The following is a 24201-nucleotide window of genomic DNA, read 5'->3' as shown; positions in this document are numbered from 1 at the left end:
TTAGTACATCCGTATCCCATTTCTTTGCATTTTGGTTCTTCCTAAATAAGCTCTTAAAGTTTCATATATACTTCCCTAGGAACTATACAAAACTTTGCTGTGACTTCCAGGTGGCGAGCTTTCTCTTGAACTGTAAATATTTGCAGGCTAGATTTGTGATGTGGTCTTTAACAATTTATGAGTACGATTTTGAGATTACATACGGGAAAGGGAAAAATAATGTTATAGAAGATGCTATACTGCATCTGCCAGAAGGTTTTTACAAGCATGCGAGAATGTGTGAAGTGCAGACTGCCGAATTCAAACTTGTAGTAACGCAAGATATTGTATACAGATGTTAGAACCTAAGACTGTGTAGGTCTACACGTAGACCACATATACATTTAATCATTATAGAGAAACCACTGCAAGTAACAACAGCAGGCCTCTATACACGTATTCCAAGGTCACGGGCAGGATTCAGATACGTTGTGGCTATAAATCATCTACTGTATATTCAAAATACATGAAGCTGTATTCTCTGAAACACCCCAATAGCACACCAATAATCCGCGGGCAGACAAAATAACTACATTCAACAAGATCGGAAGCCGGTGGCTATGCTGTCTGACAGTGAACAGGATCTCATCAGTACACGCTGCGGGCCCAAAGGATAAGATATATATTAATTTCTAACTACTACCCAGAAGGCAGCCTGGTTGAAATAGTTTTTTGGAGTTAAACCGTTTCATAAGAACCTACTGTAACAAAAGATAAACCTCTTGGGCTAATATTTTAAGCATAGAGAGTTATTTTGTGTTCACACTATAGTATATCATTTATGAGCATTTACTTTGCACACTGGCTTTATCTCTGTCCTCGAACCTACAGAACCGAAGTTGCTATATTTAGTGGTGTTTGTGTTCTTCACTGCCACTCGTATCCACTCACTGATTTAGTGAAATTCTAGAATGAAATAACACTTTTGGAAAAGATTCACCGTTCACTTTGATTCGATTACTCTATCATTTTTCGAATTGCCATTGACAGTTTATCTGACTTGATAACGTACGAGCATTGTAATTCCTATGAGGCAAGAAAATAAGTGAAGTAAATTCTAGTGTAACCATGTACATAATTTTAATAACTTTTAATAACCTTATCCTGATATTTTTGAGATTAATCTACAAGCAGTGAGTGCTATTTTTCTAACAAATTGAAGAGGAAAGACAGTTAAACTTATAGTGTTCTTTGTATTATAATTCTGTCTGATGATGTTTCGTTTTGAATGTCATTAATTACAATTTTCTTTAAGCATTGCAAAACCAACGTTTCTATCGTTAAACCCACGCCAGAGATTACCATTAATTCCATTTCCTAGTAAGATCAGATTTATTAAATAATATCAATTCCAGATATAACGAACGTCATGTAATATCATATAACATATTCGGTTAATGTATACGCACACTATACCACTTATATAAGGACACTGAATGGGTAATTCAGTGTGTAAAGGAAGATGAAAATCTAATAGTCATGGAGGTCTGGAATGCGGTTGTAGGGGAAGGAGTAGAAGAAATGGTTATGGGAGAATATGAGCTGTTCTGAATGACTTCAGTTCGTTGTAGTATAGGCCGTCTAACAATATGTTAAATTGCTGCTTCAGAAAGCTATTGTGTTTGGGACAGACAAAATCCCAACGCAGCCAATGAAGCGTCAGAATTCTTGCGACGTGTGAGAATGGCAGAGTAATTTTGAACGGTCGGTCTCCCTGTTCGTTATATTCCCATCTCCACTCAGAATAAGTTGGGATTATATTCTCTGGGTTGGTGCCCCCACCGAAGGTTCTTATCCTACTTCAAAGAACCTAGATCAGACCGATGATACAGTCCTTTCTGCTTATAATCGTTAACGTGATCGTTATTAGGATTCCTTTTATTTATTGCAGTCATTTCTACGTGCTTCCCCAGTCATTCTGTTGTGTGTGGTGGTTGACATGATTTGTCTTTTCCCTGGCGTGACCGGTGCGATTACCATTACTGCATATCCTATTCTGTGAAGAGGCATTTGCATTTTTGTGCATTAAATCAATTCAGTCTAATACAGGTAGGCGTAGTTTTGTGATCGACTCAGAAACATTTATCAGTTTCTTGTGAGTATGAATTGGCAATTTCTCTTTTACGAACCACATGACACAATGTATTGACGTCTGATTGTCGGATTTCCTAGTTTAATTTTAATATTATTCAAAGTAGTTTCGGTGACTCCCTAGGCATTTCTCAAATGGTTGAGGATTCAACACTTCGTTGCAACGTTGCTGTTAGACGCCGCCCTACCAGTCATTTACCAAGAACGCTCTCTCAGACTCATCATACGGGATGGGGCAAATAAATGTAGGCTGAACGACAGGATACTATTGAACGTGAATGTATGCGTACAAACATACGCGGTGACTTCCAATAGGATAGAGTATTTTCCAATACAGATGGCCGAAACGTGGAGCACATTCACACGGTCTTCACGCCCGGCAGACTTGTTAGCAGTGATCATTCTGTTCGTGGCCCTATCTGTCAACCCTGGTCACGTGATCTGTCAGTGTGCTATTACTTTGTGTGGGACTTCTTAAGTCTAAAGTGTACCGACAGTACTTATGGTCTTCAGAACTGCAGCAGAACATTTCGGAAGAGACTGAAACAACTCTAGCAGTCCGGCTACGATTCGGCTTCAGCAACTTGCTGACCCGAATTTTCCGAGATAGAACACATTTAATGTACATTGGTTTTTGGACTAGTGGTTTGTGCTCACGTGTCTTACCCACTCAAAGTACTAAGAATTATGTAGTTATTCCTTGTACATTTGTGAAATGACTATAGTAAAGGTGGCGTTGTATTTAAATTTCAGTTTATAATCTTTATGCGTCTAACCTTTGTTTACATTTGGTTTGCTCAAATACTGAAACAGCATATTCAAACCAAAGGGGGACAGGTGAAAGGCCATTCTTAATCTTGTGCGCATTCTAAACTAGCTACACGTATAGTCACTGAGTGGTACGTTCCGATGTCGTTTCTGTTTTATTGCTTATTTACCGGGTGTTGCAGGAGCGGTTAATATTCAGGAATATCACTCACTAGTTCATTTGAAGAAAAGAATTTCATAAACATGTATGCCCTATTCTGAATGTTTTCAATGACAAACATTTAATGTACATTGTTATTTATTTTATATATTGTACACTGCATTGTCTGGTTTCCTCATATACACATGTGCAAGAGTTAGTAAACATTACAACACGTGTTTTTCGAATTATTAATTGAAAAATATGTAATTCTAGTACATACGAGGTGCCTTCAAGTTCTAAGGCCTCCGATTTTTTTTCTAATTAACTACACACCCGAAATCGATGAAAGTGGCGTTACTTCTCGACGTAATTGCCCTGCAGACCTACATATATTTCACAACGCTGACGCCATAATTCCATGGCAGTGGCGAAGGCTTCTTTAGGAGTCTGTTTTGACCACTGGAAAATTGCTGAGGCAATAGCAGCACGGCAGGTGAAAGTGCGGCCACGGAGAGTGTCTTTCATTGTTGGAAAATGCCAAAAGTCACTAGGAGCCAGGTCAGGTGAGTAGGGAGCATGAGGAATCACTTCAAAGTTGTTATCACGAAGAAACTGTTGCGTAACGTTAGCTCGATGTGCGGGTGCGTTGTCTTGGTGAAACAGCACACGCGCAGCCCTCTCCGGACGTTTTGTTGCAGTGCAGGAAGGAATTAGTTCTTCAAAACATTTTCGTAGGATGCACCTGTTACCCTAGTGCCCTTTGGAACGCAATGGGTAAGGACTACGCCCTCGCTGTCCCAGAACATGGACACCATCATTTTTTCAGCACTGGCGGTTACCCGAAATTTTTTTTGGTGGCGGTGAATCTGTGTGCTTCCATTGAGCTGACTGGCGCTTTGTTTCTGGATTGAAAAATGGCATCCACGTCTCATCCATTGACACAACCGGCGAAAAGAAAGTCCCATTCATGCTGTCGTTGCACGTCAACATTGCTTGGCAACATGCCACACGGGCAGCCGTGTGGTCGTCCTTCAGCATTCGTGGCACCCACCTGTATGACACTTTTCGCATTTTCAGGTCGTCATGCAGGATTGTGTGCACAGAACCCACAGAAATGCCAACTCTGGAGGCGATCTGTTCAACAGTCATTCGGCGATCCCCCAAAACAATTCTCTCCACTTTCTCGATCATGTCGTCAGACCAGCTTGTGCGAGGTTGTTTCGGTTTGTTGTCACATGATGTTCTGCCTTCATTAAACTGTCGCACCCACGAACGCACTTTCGACACATCCATAACTGTATCACCACATGTCTCCTTCAACTGTCGATGAATTTCACTTGGTTTCACACCACGCAAATTCAGAAAACGAATGATTGCACCCTGTTCAAGTAAGGAAAACGTCGCCATTTTAAGTATTTGAAACAGTTCTCATTCTCGCCGTTGGCGGTAAAATTCTATCTGCCGTACGGTGCTGCCATCTCTGGGACGTATTGACAATGAACGCGGCCTCATTTTAAAACAATGCGCATGTTTCTATCTCTTTCCAGTCCGGAGAAAAAAATCGGAGGCCGTAGAACTTGAATGCACCTCGTACACTCCCAAACTATATATTATGCATTGCATTAAAGCTGTTGACCAGTTCACAACAATTATTCGAACATACGACCGTCAACTTAAATTCGTTTGTGCATTCCTGGGAGAACATGAGTGCCTCTGGACGTTCCCTAATGTGGGCAGCAGTGGCCATGATGCGTCTCGAGTATTCACCTTATGTCTGTGCATCACAGAATTCTTCCAACCCCATAAACAAAATTCTATGGCGTAACATCTGCCGATCTTGGTGGCCAGTTAACCATACTACCACAACCAATTCAGTAATCAGGGTAAGTAAGGTTAAGTTGTTCCGTCACAAGTCTGGTAAAATGTGGTGAGGTTTCATCTTGCTGGAAGTATGCAGGCTGGGCGGTCAAAGAAATATGTTCAAGGCGCTCAACATACGAACTTTCCAAACAGTGCAAGTGTTTCTGCCGGTTATTTCTGTTGTCAATTGGCAGGAACCAATTCACGGGGTTTGGAGGAAGCCGAAAGGCACGCGTTTAGGCTCACGCAGGCTGGCGTGAGGTCTGGAACAGGTCAGAGAAATAAGACTAGCAAAACAGGAGGTAACTGGTAGAATACTTAACTTTAATCCACGATTGGTGAACATCTCTCTTCACTGTACATGCTTCACAATATAAATAGCAAAGGATATGGCGCCTTGCTAGGTCGTAGCAAATGACGTAGCTGATGGCTATGCTAACTATCGTCTCGGCAATTGAGAGCGTAATTTGTCAGTGAACCATTGCTGTTAACGTCAGCTGTACAACTGTGGCGAGTGATAGGATGTGTCTCTAGACCTGCCGTGTGGCGGCGCTCGGTCTGCAATCACTGACAGTGGCGACACGCGGGTCCGATGTATACTAGCGGACCGCGGCCGATTTAAAGGCTACCACCTAGCAAGTGTGGTGTCTGGCGGTGACACCACAATTTCCTCTTCGAAAATTACTGGACCTATCAGCAGAACCTATTACCAGTCACGCCGCGCCAAACATTGATAGGAAAATGAACTTGGAAATTGGTTTCCACCAAAGCGTGGCTTTCCCTCCGACCAACGATGCATATTATGTGTGGTGTTGATACACCGTGTAAACGTGGATGCATAAGTGAATACCATTAAGAGTAGGATATGACACTTGTTATTTAACCGGTGACAAAATTCAAGTAAACGGCAATTCCATGTCAAATCAACAATTGCTACAACCTTACCCTCTTGGATTTGAATGAAATTAAGTATGCCTGCGGTACTCATAAATGTAACACAAATTAATTTTTTCACATTTTTCTGATAGAAAGTTACCGAGTAATGGACTCTCAAATATTAAAAAAATGACAAATTTTTGACTCGCGGAACAATGTTGTTATCTTTGTAACTCTTGTTCTAATCAAGCTAGAACAATAAAATTTACTTCGTTGGAAAGCTGTTTTAAAGAGCTTTTATATGATACCAAACAGCATTAGTTTAATACATATATACACATTGTTTATAAAAACAACATTGTTGAATTTATCGAATTTTGAAAAACTGTATTTTTAAAATAAAAAACATATGTGAAAGGTACTCTTTACACCTAGATATTCTGAAAGTTTCAACTTGGTATGAGCATGGGATCACTATCAAAAGCAATTTTACGATAAGGGTGGTGTTTTAAAAATTCGTAAAAGCTAATTTATTTTAGATATTAGGCCTACTTCTCATCAGCTTTATGTTGTTGTAAAATGTGGAAATTAAAAATTACTTTTATTTGACAAAGGAACATATGTTTTATGCTTCTGTAATTAATAAATATAAAATGAAAACTTTTGAAAAAGTTAAACACAGAAAGATGAATACCTGAGATCAGACCTAAATTCAGTTAGTAATTTTTATTATTTACAAATAGGCATCCTATTAGTGCAATTCTTCATACTTCAAACTAATCAGTCTGTTGCACATCAATATTTATGCACTGGATAACTTATATGTCCGCCCTGTAGCAGTTTGAGGGTTCACGATTGCCACTACTTCCCTACTGCTTATGGAAAGAATGTCTGGATGACTCAGAAATGTAAAAGATGGTGACAGTCCTTGTGGATGTAAGAAACTAACTGTGATTCATCCTTCTCCTGATTTTTTTCAAGTACACAGGTTAACCACCAGTGTCCATTATAATCACAAGCAACATATCCTTTTATGTCTTTCAGTGATATTGTATCACTGTCAGAAACTGTCACCAGTTCAATTTTACTATCATCAGAGTTTGAATACACTTTTGTTATTATTTTGTCCTTGCTAAAACGAATAAATGTGTGAAGTTTTTGTGTCCCCACAATTTTGCAGCATTTTTCAAATCTCTCCATAAGTTTCATTTCTTCATTTTGTGATCTTTAGTAGCATATTTGAAGTTCATTCCTTCTATGTTATCCTTGGCAAACATATAAAGTTGTTTTCGTGTCATTATTTGATCACTGTATGGCCGTTGCAAACTTGCTCGAGCTGCAATTCGTTTAACTAGCGTTTCACTAGCTCCATTCCCATGCGAGGTGGCTGAAAAATGCCATTCAGCTACAGTTTGGAAATCATCTTCATGATGGCACAGGTTGATAAAGTTCTTCCTACTTTTATAATGAGCTGCTGCTCCATCAGAGAAATAATATATTTTTCTTGGTCTTCTACCGAATTTAACAGTCAGGAAGTCCAAGTACGACTGGAACAAATGCACAGCAACAGTGTCATGTGTTAGGCATTCTGATACGATTACAAGACTTGTGGGCTAGAGTTTGTTCCCGTCCTTGTAATAAGCAACAATGGGATGAATCGTTGCTTGCATGTTTGTCCAGTGATAGCCTTGAACTTCGTCCTGGATGACAAAGGAGTAATTCTCGGAGAAGTCACAGATCGCTGAGATCTCGCCATCTTTAAGATCATTTCTCAGTCTCTTTTGGAAGGTTGATTGTTGACTAGCAACAAATGAATGTCGTGTAAGCGATTTTAATTTATCACATAAACAATCAATAAAGTTGTCAGATGATTTTATGATTGTTTCTAGAGATGTGTGATCAACAGAAACCCATTGCTGATAAGCTATATTATCAATATCATTAGTATTCAACAAATCTCGTAAATACGTCTTAAATTTTTCTGGGCCAGGGCAGAATTTGCATTAACCAAAATGACAAACAGGTAATGACGGATTACATACATCTCTTGCAAAGCATTCTTTGTAAGTTTTTATTGGATTATCTTCATCCTTTGTCAGCAAAGGAATGTTACATCCAGTCAGCATGAGTTTGAAGATTTGATGGGTAGTACACACACAGACACAATGTGTACCACTACTTCCAGCTAAAACACAATTTTTGGGACGTAGGTCTGCAAACTTCGAAAAGCCAATGTGGAGCTCTGGATGGTTGTCTTTAAAGTTCGCGTAAGTTTCTTTCAAATTACTTAAAACTATCCGTTTTTGTAGAAGTTTTTGTCCATTGTGTCTCACAAGCACAAAATATTTTTCCCGGCATTGCCCTGCTTATCTCATCAGAACAATTACTAACAAAATCAGCAGTTGTTTGATCACGAGTCTTGCCAGGTTTTGGGTTTGCTGAAGACAAAATTCCTTTGGCCTTCACCAAATCATTTACTCTTCGAGCCATGTAATTTGTTACGTTAAATTCATCATGAAGGTTCCTGACACTTCAGCTTTTGGGTAAAATAATAAGAATTTCCATCTGTTTACTCCCAGATGTACATGTACGAAATTTATCTTTTAGCTGACTGATCATCTCAGATTCTGCATGATCATGTCCCTCTTCTTCTTTTTCGGAAGGAAGCAATAATACCTTTGTTTGAATTGTTGAAGTTAATTTAATTAGTTTTTCCTTAGGATATTTTGCTTCACACAGTCGTTTCTTCTTAACTGGCGATTCACCAACGGACTGCAAAGAAGCATTCAGCCTTTCTAAGGCCTCACTTGCTGCAATGTCTTGTACGTCACTATCACATAAAACCTTTTCACTTTCTTGTTTCACCACAGAATACAGTAGGTCATCATCTTTTTCTGTGCTAGATGTATCACAAATTTCTACTCGTGCAATTTTTTTATAGCAGTTGTCACACACTTTTTGATTTTAAGTTAAGAAAGGTTTTGTTGCTATCATCCATTGTTAAACAGGCCATAAGTTTTTCTTGTGGTTATTGTGGTCCTTTTCATTAAATGGATTACAGCACAAAGCTGAAATTTTAGGCATTTTATATTTCTCAAGTGAACAAACTAATTAAAAAAACGTTTTTGTAGATGAATGCCCCAGCTTTCTATATTCAATACTACATGATATTACTCCTCTATTCTTTCACTTCCTGTAAAAAATATTTCATTATGTTAATAGTATGCAAACATTAACTGGTTGTAAGCATACAAACTTACAGACTCTTGTGAGGTTATTACAAAAGTACCATTAAGCTAGATTCAAAACACATTTCAGAGTTAATCACATAATTTAACTACAGCTGCCTCACAACAAAAGAATGTGTGGGTCTCTTTCAACATTTAGTGAAAATTGCTGACAATATTAACCAGAGATAAAATATTGAATATATTGCAGATAGTAACACCAATGAATCATTTTATATATAATCTTTAAAATGAGAGATAGCTTACTTTTTTCTTTTTTTCCCCTGGTTTTGCATCTATTAATAAATAGTTAGCACTAAAGTTTAATAAGCAGTTATTCGTTTCAAAAGTACAATTTTTGGAACATGTATAAATATCTAACACTGTAATATTTTCATGTGTAGCAAAATAATAGAAATTCACCTATCTGACTGATTTTGGAGAATCGTGGTAAACGCGAAATTGCTTTTGATAGTGATCCCAATGCTCATCCCAAGTTGAAACTTTCAGAATGTGTAGCTGTAAAATGTATCTTTCACATATATTGTTTTGAGAATTTTAAAAATTGAGTTTTTCAAAATTCGATAAATACAGCAATGCTGTTTTTATAAACAATGAGTATATATGTATTAAACTAATCACGTTTGGTATCATATAAAAGCTCTTTAAAAGAGTTTTCCAACGAAGTAAATTTTATTGTTCTAGCTTAATTAGAACACGAGTTATAAAGAAAACAACATTGTTCCGCGAGTCAAAAATTTGTCATTTTTTCAATTTTTGGAAGTCCATTAATCGGTAACTTTTCATCAGAAAAATGTGAAAAAATTAATTTGTGGTACTATTTATGAGTACTACACGCATACTTAATTTCATTTAAATCCAAGAGGGTAAGGTTGAAAACGATGCTTTCATTTGTTGATTTGACGTGGAATGACCCTAAAGTGGCATTGTCGCCAATGGAGAGATTGTGGACGCACTATTTGTAGAATGGGTATAAGTTTTCCGCGTATAATATTAGCCACACACGTGTTTCTGGGAAAGTGCTGAAAGGCACTGTGAGCTCGTAGTGGGTCTACGCTGCACCATTTCCATAATACATTGCTGTCCCCACGCAGGTTCCTGAAACCCCTACTACCATAAGTCCAACATGTCGAAATCCACTACCATGGTAGAGGCCATAAACATAAACCATATTTGCATATTTTTCATTAGTGTTGATGTGTGGCATTTTAGCTAGCTCGTGTATGTACAAATACAGTTAACCGATGCTTCTCTCTCACACATTCCCATCCGTCGCAGTATTTCACTCATAACACACCTTGGCCAACTGCGCTCTCAACGGCCTTGTTTCACAGAAGAGAAATATTCTGAGCAAAGGGGTTTGAAGTATGAAGTTACACTGGACTCGAATAAAACGTGAATTAGGTTGAGTCAGTAAGATGCATAGCTGCGCACCACTATCCCAAAAACAAATATGCGTGAATGTGTTCTTTCACGGAAACATTTCGGAATGGGGCATATGTCCATATGAAGTTTGTTGATTCAAATGGGCGTTTCTGTAATATCCGCGAATGTTAACCAATCCTGCTGGGACAGCTCAAATTTGTTGGAGTTTTCAGGATAGTGATTAGAGAAAAGTATATTTCTAAGCATCATTAGATTTTGACAAGAGGAAGAATTCTGCCGTAAGAAAGTCAAAAACGTACATCAGAAATTAGTAACGCACGAGTATTTCCATCTGTGCTACTACAGTACATACGATTTAAATATTCACGGACGAGCCGAAAATGGCTTATTCTCTATGTGTGTGTTCCGTTGTGCTCCAGGCTAAGAAACGTGAAACACCCATTTAACAGCAGTAGAGTCACTATCCTCGCATCAGAAACAGTAATTACAGGTTTATCGGGGTTTTGTAAGAAACATCCATGGAGTTCTTCTGCATTAAGTGAACTGAGGTATTCAAGCATATCAGACTTTTTATATGAATTTTCAAATGTACCAAGTACCTAATATGGCGCTGTCTGCATGATATGTACAACAAATGCCAATAAGAAGAAATGCAGCATCAGACAAACTTTACAATCTTGGGAGGACCTAAGCCATTCCGCGAGAGGGTATTGGAATGATCGTGTGACATTGATGGCCAGGAAGCCCCATCCGGGGAAGTTTGCTCGCTGTCTGCAAGTCTTATTTCTTGAGACGCCACATTGGGTGACTTGCGCGTCGCTGACGATGAGATAATGATGATGAGGAGGAGGCGGACGACATAACACCCATCCCACGAGCGGAGAAAGCCCCAACCCGACCGGGAATCGATCCCCGGCCCGCTGCATGGTACGCAAAGGCGTTACAGCCCACCTAAGCAGGCGGTCAGCAGGATATACAATTATCTACTCCGAAAATTGCACCTCGTGATCTAATCGATTTTCAAACGTTTGTAAGCTATTGTTTCTGTTTCTTGTGGAAAACTTTTTTTTTTTTTTTACTTTGTTGGTCTGTATTGTTTAGGGACGAGATTTTAATCTGATTCCCTCGATCACTGCCTTATTCTGTATGTGAGGACAATCAATTTTGACTAGAATTAGGCTTAAATTCCAAAACAGACAGGGCTTATTAGTCAATATGATTAATAAATGTAGTGGTGATTGGTCTTAAGTGAGTAACTTGAAGTCTAAGTAAACGAACACTGTAACGGAACTGATTCTAAACAATGATTTTCTTTTGTGGTCTTGTTCGAACAATACGTGGATAATCACAAGTGTTGGGTATAATGTACCGGTTTCAAAATTTGACCATTCCGCCGTGCAGAAATTAGTAGATTGGGTCTAGAATCACCACGGAGTAAACTGTAATTCTGTACTTTGCAATGTGTATAAATCGGAGAAAATATGTTTTGAAATGTCGACAGTCAATTGCAATGCGTAATGTGAAGTTCGGAAACATAACGTACTCTATGTCACATGAAGAAATATTGTATCTAAATATAAAATATGTTGACTACACTGTCCGAAAGGTTATATTCAATACGATAATGTTGTCTCTCATAATAGCTTTATATCGGCAGAACATTTTCCTTCACTGGTACCAGAGTCAGTTGCATAAAAACTCGGTTCGTGGAAAAGTTAGTACAGCACACTACGTTTAAGTGGCTGAGATTTTACAGTTGCGTGTTTCTTTGAACCTGTGTTTGTTTTCAATGAAACGTTCAACGAAACGATGCAGTTGCCGTGTTTGATCTTTTACGCCATTTCAGTTTACACAGAACTCTGGCAACCAATATATCTTATTCAAAGAGCCTATGAACATTAAATTTGTTTAATCTGTGAATAAAAACACTTATTGCGCTTTCTTTCTAGCGCTAGTGCAGCTTATTATTTTCCTGTTATGTCATCTTAAAATAGTGCCATGACGAAATTCTGCTTCTTGTTAGCATGAAGGAGAGTTACTAATGGAAATCTGTAACACATTTACTTCTTATGGTTCTTTGCGAATGTGTGGTGAAAGAAAACAGAGAGACATTAATCTCAATACGAGCCAATAAAGAATACACTCCTGGAAATGGAAAAAAGAACACATTGACACCGGTGTGTCAGACCCACCATACTTGCTCCGGACACTGCGAGAGGGCTGTACAAGCAATGATCACACGCACGGCACAGCGGACACACCAGGAACCGCGGTGTTGGCCGTCGAATGGCGCTAGCTGCGCAGCATTTGTGCACCGCCGCCGTCAGTGTCAGCCAGTTTGCCGTGGCAAACGGAGCTCCATCGCAGTCTTTAACACTGGTAGCATGCCGCGACAGCGTGGACGTGAACCGTATGTGCAGTTGACGGACTTTGAGCGAGGGCGTATAGTGGGCATGCGGGAGGCCGCGTGGACGTACCGCCGAATTGCTCAACACCTGGGGCGTGAGGTCTCCACAGTACATCGATGTTGTCGCCAGTGGTCGGCGGAAGGTGCACGTGCCCGTCGACCTGGGACGCACACAGCGACGCACGGATGCACGCCAAGACCGTAGGATCCTACGCAGTGCCGTAGGAGACCGCACCGCCACTTCCCAGCAAATTAGGGACACTGTTGCTCCTGGGGTATCGGCGAGGACCATTCGCAACCGTCTCCATGAAGCTGGGCTACGGTCCCGCACACCGTTAGGCCGTCTTCCGCTCACGCCCCAACATCGTGCAGCCCGCCTCCAGTGGTGTCGCGACAGGCGTGAATGGAGGGACGAATGGAGACGTGTCGTCTTCAGCGATGAGAGTCGCTTCTGCCTTGGTGCCAATGATGGTCGTATGCGTGTTTGGCGCCGTGCAGGTGAGCGCCACAATCAGCACTGCATACGACCGAGGCACACAGGGCCAACACCCGGCATCATGGTGTGGGGAGCGATCTCCTACACTGGCCGTACACCACTGGTGATCGTCGAGGGGACACTGAATAGTGCACGGTACATCCAAACCGTCATCGAACCCATCGTTCTACCATTCCTAGACCGGCAAGGGAACTTGCTGTTCCAACAGGACAATGCACGTCCACATGTATCCCGTGCCACCCAACGTGCTCTAGAAGGTGTAAGTCAACTACCCTGGCCAGCAAGGTCTCCGGATCTGTCCCCCATTGAGTATGTTTGGGACTGGATGAAGCGTCGTCTCACGCGGTCTGCACGTCCAGCACGAACGCTGGTCCAACTGAGGCGCCAGGTGGAAATGGCATGGCAAGCCGTTCCACAGGACTACATCCAGCATCTCTACGATCGTCTCCATGGGAAAATAGCAGCCTGCATTGCTGCGAAAGGTGGATATACACTGTACTAGTGCCGACATTGTGCATGCTCTGTTGCCTGTGTCTATGTGCCTGTGGTTCTGTCAGTGTGATCATGTGATGTATCTGACCCCAGGAATGTGTCAATAAAGTTTCCCCTTCCTGGGACAATGAATTCATGGTGTTCTTATTTCAATATCCAGGAGTTTAGATCTATTACACTGACCGACCCTGACGTAGGAAGTTTGTTACCTGTACGTCAATTACTCACTGTTAAAACTGTGTCGTACCTCCCCACATTATATCCCTACATAACTTGTTATTTCTTTAGTAACTGTGATGTAAAATAGGTATTGTGTACTTGAATGCCTAATCCGATGTAAGTGAGGACCTCATCGTCCTAATCAGGTCAAATATGTAAAAAAATTTACCTAAAAACATATTTACTATCTCGATCTACTAAATTTGTTGGCAGATATCCGTTTCCGTAGCTTTGTGATTGCCAGAACGGTAGCTAAGCCTGTTCGGTCCAAGGTCTTGTTGTCCTTTGTAATAAAAACCTGAGTGAAGTGTTCAGCGATTCACTTTAACAGGCGCCATGTGACGTCCGACCAGACCAAATTCCATGAACAATAACGATTTAAACAAATAAAATGAAGAAAGGAAGGTGGCCAGCCATGTAAAGGGCCTGGGTTCGATTGCCGGTTGGGGTGGAGATTTCTAGTCGCCCGGCGATTATAAGTTATCTTCTTCATCATTTGGTCATCACAGACACGCAAGTGGCCGAAGTGGTGTCAAATATGAACAATAACGATTTAAACAAATAAAATGAAGAAAGGAAGGTGGCCAGCCATGTAAAGGGCCTGGGTTCGATTGCCGGTTGGGGTGGAGATTTCTAGTCGCCGGCGATTATAAGTTATCTTCTTCATCGTTTGGTCATCACAGACACGCAAGTGGCCGAAGTGGTGTCAAATAAAAACTAAGCGGCCGAAAAACCGCAGATGGCGTCTCCAGGTAAATAACGCCATATGATCATTTCGTTCGATTATTGGCAGAGGTTGATACGAGCATTTAAAAAAAGTTGATTTGCAGATAATAACAAATCTGGCAGATCTGACAAATCTTATGTGAAAATTAAACTGACGGATCTCACACAGAAAACGGCGTTTGTCATACGATTTCTAGACATATTCGTTGATATTATATGAGGAGGTCAGATAAAATCTGAACAGCATGTAATGGTGTTGCAGGGCACGTCGTGCTTAGAAATAATTGTTAAGAAAAAATTTGGTCGTTGCATCGTTTCCGAGTTAATTAACATTGAAGCTAGGCAATCTGCCCGTTACGCAGGCAAATTGAAGTATCGCGCCAGATAAATTTAGTGTCACTTGCTCTGATGGCGCAGATAATAGCTGCTTATCTCCTGACTCAGGTCCGATCCATACTGCCATCCCGTGTCTAATTATTATATTGCTCTCTTGTTCGGTTTTATGAAACCAAACGAAGAACACGTCTGGCGTTCCGCATGAAGCTGGCGCGCAGCGTCCTGGTTTGCTAACTTCAATGCTAATTAACTCGGAAACGCCGCTACTTCTTTAAGTTTTTCCCTTAATAAGTATGTCTCAGCCCAGCCTACCCTGTAACACTGTTGCAAGTTTTTCAGACTGTTTCTGACCATTCGGTACATCTTCAGGTGGATATAGTAATTGTGTTGTCAATGTTAATTTTATGTTCAGGATTCTGTGGGCAGCTCGTGAGACTATTTGGAAGATTAAGTCAAATCAAAATCTTTATAGTGCGTCGGTACGAGATTTTACATCGGTTTAGGTGTGTAGGGAAATAGTAGTGTAACTCACGGGAAGAATTAGTAGTCACTCCCTTAAAAGAACACGCTGGCCGCTTTCGAGAACTGTAACTGATACAGAAGTGCCTGTCGGCCATGGGACTCTTCACCCCCGACGTTTAGTCTTGGGAGTGAACTGGCGTGTGCGGTCCAGTCGGTTGAATGAAACACAATAGTACGGTAGTTCCACATATAGAAAGCCGCTGCCATGTTGTATCTAGGCGGAGTGTCTACAAGATGTCACTAAAATTCGTCGTATTCTGTGCCTTTAATATCGTTGTTGACAACAGACTTTCATTTCCTAGACGAGGCAGTCCGGCCCGACCGACCGCTGTGTCACCTTCTGCCAATGGCGTCACTAGATGTCCTACGGATGGTCATATGGTCAGCACAGTGCTCTGCCACTACTTGTCGGTCTCCTTGACTTTGGAACCGCTACTAAACAGTCGAGTAGCTCCTCATTTGGCCTCCCCAGGCTGAGCCTACCCCGTACCAAGCCTCCCATCAAGGAAAAACCCGTAGCCGTACTGGGAATAGAAACCGGGTCCTCTACTTGCCATTCAGCCACGCTGACCATTCAGCTACGGTGATAGACACAGATGTGAATTCACGTTACATATTTCACACTTGATACCCTTTAAATTACAAGGGTTCAGGTTACTTGTGAAAGCAGCGTGCATTCACTGAATGGTCTACATCAGATGCGTCCAGCCTTTTAGCTTACCTGGGCCGCACTGGAACGAGTATTTTTGGACGGCACAAAATTGACCTACCACGAACTATAGCCGCTAAGAAAACAAATAAATAAAAGAATAAATACATAAATAATTAAAATTATAAAGGTGGGGGTGGCTGCCAGAGGTACATTTAGTTAACACACATCATAGAGTTGCGGGGGTTTCAAACTGAAAATATTGAGTTTATCGTCACTTTACATAAGCAGAATTTCATGTAATTTTTTTTTAGCCAAGAATATGATACATGCTCATATCTTGGCCAGCACTCATACTTGCTTTCGGTCGCGTAGTGATGTCGTTAATTACATATAAGGAGACAATTCGCTGCAGAGTGCAAATATCTGCAAAAATCCCCCAGGCTGTGGTTAAGCCGTGTCTCCGCAATATCCTTTCTTCCAGGCGTGCTAGTCCTGAAACTTTCGCAGGAGAACTTTTGTGATATTTGGAAAATAGGAGATGAGATACTCGCGTAGGTGAAACTGTGGGGACGGTTCCTGAATCGCGCTTGGGTGGATCAGTCGTTAGAGCACTTTACCGCGAAAGAGAAACCTCCCGAGTTCGAGTATCTGTCCGGCACACGGTTTTGCTCTGCCAGGAAGTTTCAACCTTTCGATGTGCTTGATACGCCACACTATTTCATCTCCATTGCAAACATATGTTAGAGTTGCACTTATAGCGGATACCTGTTTCTTCTTGGCATCAGTAACGTTGCGGCGTTGGGACAGAGACATAATCTAGCATAGGGAGACGACCCTCCGCTGAAATATGGCGCTCGCACTACTATCTCTGACGTCTAGAGCATCAGATTACTGTAGCTCTCACCCTCTTAAGATTTTCATCGCTTGTAACGCAGAACATACCTCGGATGAGATGATTTCATTTAAAACTGTTAATTTCCTGAGTTTATTGTTTCGCTGGTCGATTCTGGACCACAGACTACGCCAGTCCTGCATGCTATACTTTAACAGTGTTTTTAACAGATGTGGCTGTTGACAGTACCATGCCAAGAGTTAAATTGGCAACTGGTTTCTTGGTTTGCTACTCGCTGTAACAAATGACTGTACATTGTGTATGTAAACAGTTTCCTCTCTCTCCAGTGATTTGGTTTCTGTAATGGCTTGCTTTATTCGAGCAGAAAATTCATGCAATAAATAAATTTAAAAAATGTCATATTTACAGCACCGTAAGCAATGTTTTTGTTATAATTTATTTTCATAAATTGATAAACTGTGAACAATTTGCATTTGTAAACATTTGGAGTAATGAGGTAATGATGTTTTTAATTTCCTCTTCAAATGAACAGGCAGTTCCATTAACACATGCATTTTCAGTGTTCCAATTTTGCAATTAACTGTCCGACTGTATATACAATTCCGCTTAAAATTTTCAGTTGACAACTCAGTACTTTCACTCTTAGTGTTCTATGTTGCTCTGTAGTTCCGGGACAGTTCTACGGCTTTGACAATGTTAAAGTAACCAAACTGGCTCAGTACTGGAATATTCCTATTACTTCGCAATTTATCTTGGCTTGCCCCTTGCAGCCGTTTTAAGAAAATACTCTGAACGAAATATAATTACGCCATGGGAGCGATGTTTCTTAATGAAGTATGGAGCTGTTCCACTACAGGAAAAATATTAAATGAAGTGAAGCGAACCACGTCTTCCAATGTAATTCTATTCTGGTTAGGTTTCTTGCAATCACCGCAATGAATAATGCGGTCTTTACAATAATCATTCCATTAATAACATCAATATTGTACTTACTATTGTTAAACATTTCGACATTCAGGGAATATCGACGGTTATATCTACCTGTCATACGGACAGTAGTTACACTCTCGTAGATACATTTGCACCGAAATTCCTCCTGGCGTGTTAACCCATGGCAGTTTTCTTGACGTACTCGCTAGAATTCCCTAGAAAGTAACGATAAGTAAGTACACACCGAGACTTCAAACGAATTTAATTTATCTAAAACTATAACTGAGTAGCAAGAAATAGTTTGGGGGACGTCTTCCATTCCCTTCTCGAAGATAAACTTACTCTACTATACTAGAAATATGGTCCCCTCAATACCTGAAAAGTAAGAAGGAAAGCTGCGCTTTGGATAAATGAAGAACTTTAGCTCATGCATTTCAGAGACGCGGCAAATCAGGCATACAAACTACTCCACAAGCCTAGAAATCATATTGCTTAAAATCAGAACAGAGTCAGTCCAGCTGTGAGGAATAAAAAATTCTGGCATCGTCATTCATTAACATGAATGGCTCTCGCCATCATATATTATACACTCTGTTTTTAACGTACTTCGACCTCACTACATTTATTTACATTATACCGTCACTGAGTTGCTGCTTTGCCTGACCGTGATCGGCGCTAGCAGCGCGTATAGATATATACCCTCTCGTAGTAGCTCGATTGCTATTACTTCCCGGTCGTTGTGTGTCGTGAGTGCGTTCGGGTCGCGAGTTCGGGCTGCCAGTCAGTTGGAACGCGTCTGGAGCGCAGTCCGGCCTACCAGTCGGGGAGTTGCAATGCGGCACTGGTGCAGTCAGTTTGGAGCATTGGGGTCTGGGTCGACATGGCTCGCCCGATGATTTCCGCCATGCATCACTTGAGCCGGGCCACGGTCTTGGTTGATCGTCGGTCGTTTTGGCTCGCCGATCGTTCATGGGTCGACTATGTGTATGTGCGCATCTAGTTCCGATTTGTTTTCGTGCGTGCTTAGTTACTGTTGGGTATCGTTTAGGGCTTCGTGTAAGTGTTTGTCAGGTTGTCTGTGTAGTTGGCGTGATTTCCACTGACAACTACACTCCTGGAAATGGAAAAAAGAACACATTGACACCGGTGTGTCAGACCCACCATACTTGCTCCGGACACTGCGAGAGGGCTGTACAAGCAATGATCACACGCACGGCACAGCGGACACACCAGGAACCGCGGTGTTGGCCGTCGAATGGCGCTAGCTGCGCAGCATTTGTGCACCGCCGCCGTCAGTGTCAGCCAGTTTGCCGGTCGCCGTGTAACAAGCTGTTTTCCAGCTCTGCAAGACGACGGTTGACATTCCGCTGCCACAGCGGAATGTCAGTGTGGTGCACCCTTTTTAGGTCCTGCACCTCCGCACTGGAGCCCAATGGCTTTCTATTTTGTGCACTTGTTCGGACATGGACACACCAGGAACCGCGGTGTTGGCCGTCGAATGGCGCTAGCTGCGCAGCATTTGTGCACCGCCGCCGTCAGTGTCAGCCAGTTTGCCGTGGCATACGGAGCTCCATCGCAGTCTTTAACACTGGTAGTATGCCGCGACAGCGTGGACGTGAACCGTATGTGCAGTTGACGGACTTTGAGCGAGGGCGTATAGTGGGCATGCGGGAGGCCGGGTGGACGTACCGCCGAATTGCTCAACACGTGGGGCGTGAGGTCTCCACAGTACATCGATGTTGTCGCCAGTGGTCGGCGGAAGGTGCACGTGCCCGTCGACCTGGGACCGGACCGCAGCGACGCACGGATGCACGCCAAGACCGTAGGATCCTACGCAGTGCCGTAGGGGACCGCACCGCCACTTCCCAGCAAATTAGGGACACTGTTGCTCCTGGGGTATCGGCGAGGACCATTCGCAACCGTCTCCATGAAGCTGGGCTACGGTCCCGCACACCGTTAGGCCGTCTTCCGCTCACGCCCCAACATCGTGCAGCCCGCCTCCAGTGGTGTCGCGACAGGCGTGAATGGAGGGACGAATGGAGACGTATCGTCTTCAGCGATGAGAGTCGCTTCTGCCTCGGTGCCAATGATGGTCGTATGCGTGTTTGGCGCCGTGCAGGTGAGCGCCACAATCAGGACTGCATACGACCGAGGCATACAGGGCCAACACCCGGCATCATGGTGTGGGGAGTGATCTCCTACACTGGCCGTACACCACTGGTGATCGTCGAGGGGACACTGAATAGTGCACGGTACATCCAAACCGTCATCGAACCCATCGTTCTACCATTCCTAGACCGGCAAGGGAACTTGCTGTTCCAACAGGACAATGCACGTCCGCATGTATCCCGTGCCACCCAACGTGCTCTAGAAGGTGTAAGTCAACTACCCTGGCCAGCAAGATCTCCGGATCTGTCCCCCATTGAGCATGTTTGGGACTGGATGAAGCGTCGTCTCACGCGGTCTGCACGTCCAGCACGAACGCTGGTCCAACTGAGGCGCCAGGTGGAAATGGCATGGCAAGCCGTTACACAGGACTACATCCAGCATCTCTACGGTCGTCTCCATGGGAGAATAGCAGCCTGCATTGCTGCGAAAGGTGGATATACACTGTACTAGTGCCGACATTGTGCATGCTCTGTTGCCTGTGTCTATGTGCCCGTGGTTCTGTCAGTGTGATCATGTGATGTATCTGACCCCAGGAATGTGTCAATAAAGTTTCCCCTTCCTGGGACAATGAATTCTCGGTGTTCTTATTTCAATTTCCAGGAGTGTATTTTAGATGTTGTCGGCATTCTGCGGCTAGTCGGTCGGTTGGTGGGGACCAGGGAAGATATCTCCGCACAGTGCAGTCGGTTGGGTCCGCTGTCGGTCCCTGCGCAGTGTTTATGGAGCTGTCCGATCGCTGAGCTTCGTGGCTCACCGTCCCAGGACGTTAAAGTTGAGTGGTGTTTTAAGTACCCAAGTCACGTCCATTTATGTTGTGTGGTTGGTTTCGGTGGTACGATGTTGGGAAGGGTTTCCTGTGAGCAGCCCCGAGTGTTTGTATGGCTGAGATTTAGCCGCCATGTGGTGCAATTAACTATGTTGGTTGAATACAATTCAAGTGCACCAGCGGATTTTTCTGCCTTGTGGCCGTTAGTGTTCCGGTTACCTGCCCTGGCCACTAACATAATTTCATGCAGCGTCCTTTCCTCACTTGTTGTCATTGTCTAACATGGTGTGTAGGTTCGACAGCTTAATAGATATTTCATTGTTGATAATCACGTTCATAACATTTTGTGTTTGAGTTCTCATGTACCGACTGGTGGCAAGAAAATCGTTTTGTCGGTAGGTCCGTAGCCGTCCATTGGTTGGGTTACCGACGGATAAAGTTTAGTTGGGCTCGCTACCTGTCTCACCTAACTGAACGAGGGCAGACCGACCTCCTGGACGCTTCTGAGTGCCGTTTTTTTTTTTTTTTGTCTTTCTCACCGGTGTTTAATTGTCTGTTTATAATCTATCATAGCCAATGATTTAAAAAATTCTTGGTTTTACTGTATTTTAAGTGAATTAAAAGCCTTCAGCCGCGTACGGTATAAGTAAGTTTGAATTCCGGCAAGTGGATATTGGCTGAATGGTTATTGTCGTTTTGCTGTCTTCTCTTTTAATGCGTTTCAGCCACCGAAAACTTAAGACTTACGGTTATAGTTTTTTTAAATTTTGAAAAATTAATTGTAGGCCTTCAGCTGCTTGGAACCTTATTCTTAAAATTACCTTTCAAGCTTAAATATTGCTGCCTTCTGCCCTAATATGTTAATGGTATTTTTGAATTTTGGAAAATCAATTGCCGGCCTTCAGCCACTTAAACCTTTATTCTTAAGTTACCGTTCAAAAAAATATTGCGGCCTTCTGAAAGGTTGTGATAATTTAAAATCTTGAAAATTTTACTGTGGGCCTTCAGCCGATTGTATTGCATCTTGTTTATATTATTTGTAATTGTAACTGCGTGTCTTTCGTCACTTGAAATTACCTTGTTTGGAGGCCTTCAGCCGTGAAAGATTTAGAGTTTCATATGTTGTTACATTACAATAAATTACAATTTTAAGGTGAAACTGACCCCAACCTTATTTGGCCCTTTCCACAATCCTAATCACCTGTTCTGCCGAGCGGGTTTAGTGGGCGTTTCAGTGACAATCCTGAGCGATCCATTCGGCATGTTGTTGGGTCCATCTTTACTGTGCTGCATGGTGTCGTGCTGGTAGTGGCTGCACGAAAAGCATTATTCAACATGGTGGCGTTGCTGTCAGTGTTCCTCCGAGCCATAATCCGTAGGCAGCGGTCATCCAATGCAGCAGTAGCCCTTGGGCGACCAAAGCGAGGCATGTTATCGAAAGTTTCTGTTTCTCTGTATCTCCTCAATGTCCGAACAATATCGCTTTGGTTCACTCCGAGATGCCTGAACAGTTCCCTTGTCGAGAGCCCTCTCTGGCACAAAGTAACAATGCCGACGCTATCGAACCGCGTTATTGACCGTCTAGGCACGTTGAACTGCAGACAACAAGAACCGTTTACCTCCTTCCTGGTGGAATGACTGGAACTGATCGGCTATCGGACCCCCTCCGTCTAATAGACGCTGCTCATGCATGGTTGTTTACATCTTCTGGTGAGTTTAGTGACATCTCTGGACAGTCAAAGGGACCGTGTCTCTGAGAGAATTATAATTTTTAATTAATTATTGTGTTTATACTGGTTGCTGGTGAGGAGAAAATTTAGTTATTAGTATTTTATTAATGAGCTCATTCACCTCATTCATAAGCAGCCATATCACAGTCATCACAGTCGCTCAAGAAAGTTAATTAAGCTTTACTTGAATCAGAATCGGATGATGACTCTCCTTGGCCGCAGTCTCGATGATTCGAAGCGATCTGCAATCCTGTGTAAATATAATGTCTTCGTTTCCTTGCGTTGCGTAGTCAGTCGGGAATCATCAGATCAAGTGGAAATTTTAACTATCCGATGAAATAATGGAGCTCTTCGATCTAATAATTACAGGTTCGTTTCCAATTCATCGGCAGTTCCCTTCTGATTACCATCGAAACGACACATCCGTGCAAGTTTCCAATTAGAGAATTCATATTTAATACACACCTTTGATGTAAATGCTCAGTATATATTTTCTTGAGTAGCATACAATATATTTTCAATCGTTTTCTTCCAGTAATGTCGATAGCAGAATTAAAATTATTCAATTCGGCTATTCGGCACGGAGAAGATTCTAGAAGTCCTCTCAACACACACCAGAGAGAATATTACAAAGAGTAATTATGCGCTCATGGAATAGTAATAGTACTGTACTACTTTGCACATCGATTCTGCGAGTATATAGATGGTCATGTAGGAAAAGTGCGCCCGCATCTCGTGGTCGTGCGGTAGCGTTCTCGCTTCCCACGCACGGGTTCCCGGGTTCGATTCCCGGCGGGGTTAGGGTTTTTCTCTGCCTCGTGATGGCTGGGTGTTGTGTGCTGTCCTTAGGTTAGTTAGGTTTAAGTAGTTCTAAGTTCTAGGGGACTGATGACCGTAGATGTTAAGTCCCATAGTGCTCAGAGCCATTTGAACCATCATGTAGGAAACCTTAATCACTCATAGAACTGTACAGGGCAATTAGTAGAATATAAAGAGATATTACACAATATTCACCAGTCAAAGTCTGTCTTCAGGAGTTCTGGCAACCGGGGTGATACAATTTTTTTTATGTGTTTTATAATGCCCACTATGTCTTCATCCACTCCTTAGCAGCAAGTTCTTTCCCTAGTTAAGTCTATCTAAAATGGTTGTTGCACAGCAACCTCTGATAATCGACGGATTTGCATCTTCCTGCACTGTCAAGACCACCGAATCGTCCACGATCAGAAAAAAACTTCTTATCTACAAACAACCTACTAGATGAATACCAATTAGGTTTCTGTAAACATCACAGCAGCACATCTGCCTTTTTAAAGGTAAGAGATGACTTGAAGTTTACCACTGCTGCACAAGAGGTAACTGTCATATTCCTTTTAGACTGCACGGATGCAGAAAACTTTTCATGTTGTCGACTTTGACATTTTGCTTGCCAAACTTAGCGGCCTAAATATTTCGTTAAGTTCAGTGGATTGGTTTCCTTCATACCTGTCTCT

The sequence above is a fragment of the Schistocerca cancellata genome, chromosome 5 (assembly GCF_023864275.1).
Source record: "Schistocerca cancellata isolate TAMUIC-IGC-003103 chromosome 5, iqSchCanc2.1, whole genome shotgun sequence".
NCBI classification, from domain to species: domain Eukaryota; kingdom Metazoa; phylum Arthropoda; class Insecta; order Orthoptera; family Acrididae; genus Schistocerca; species Schistocerca cancellata.
Note: the sequence above shows the minus strand (reverse complement) of the source record.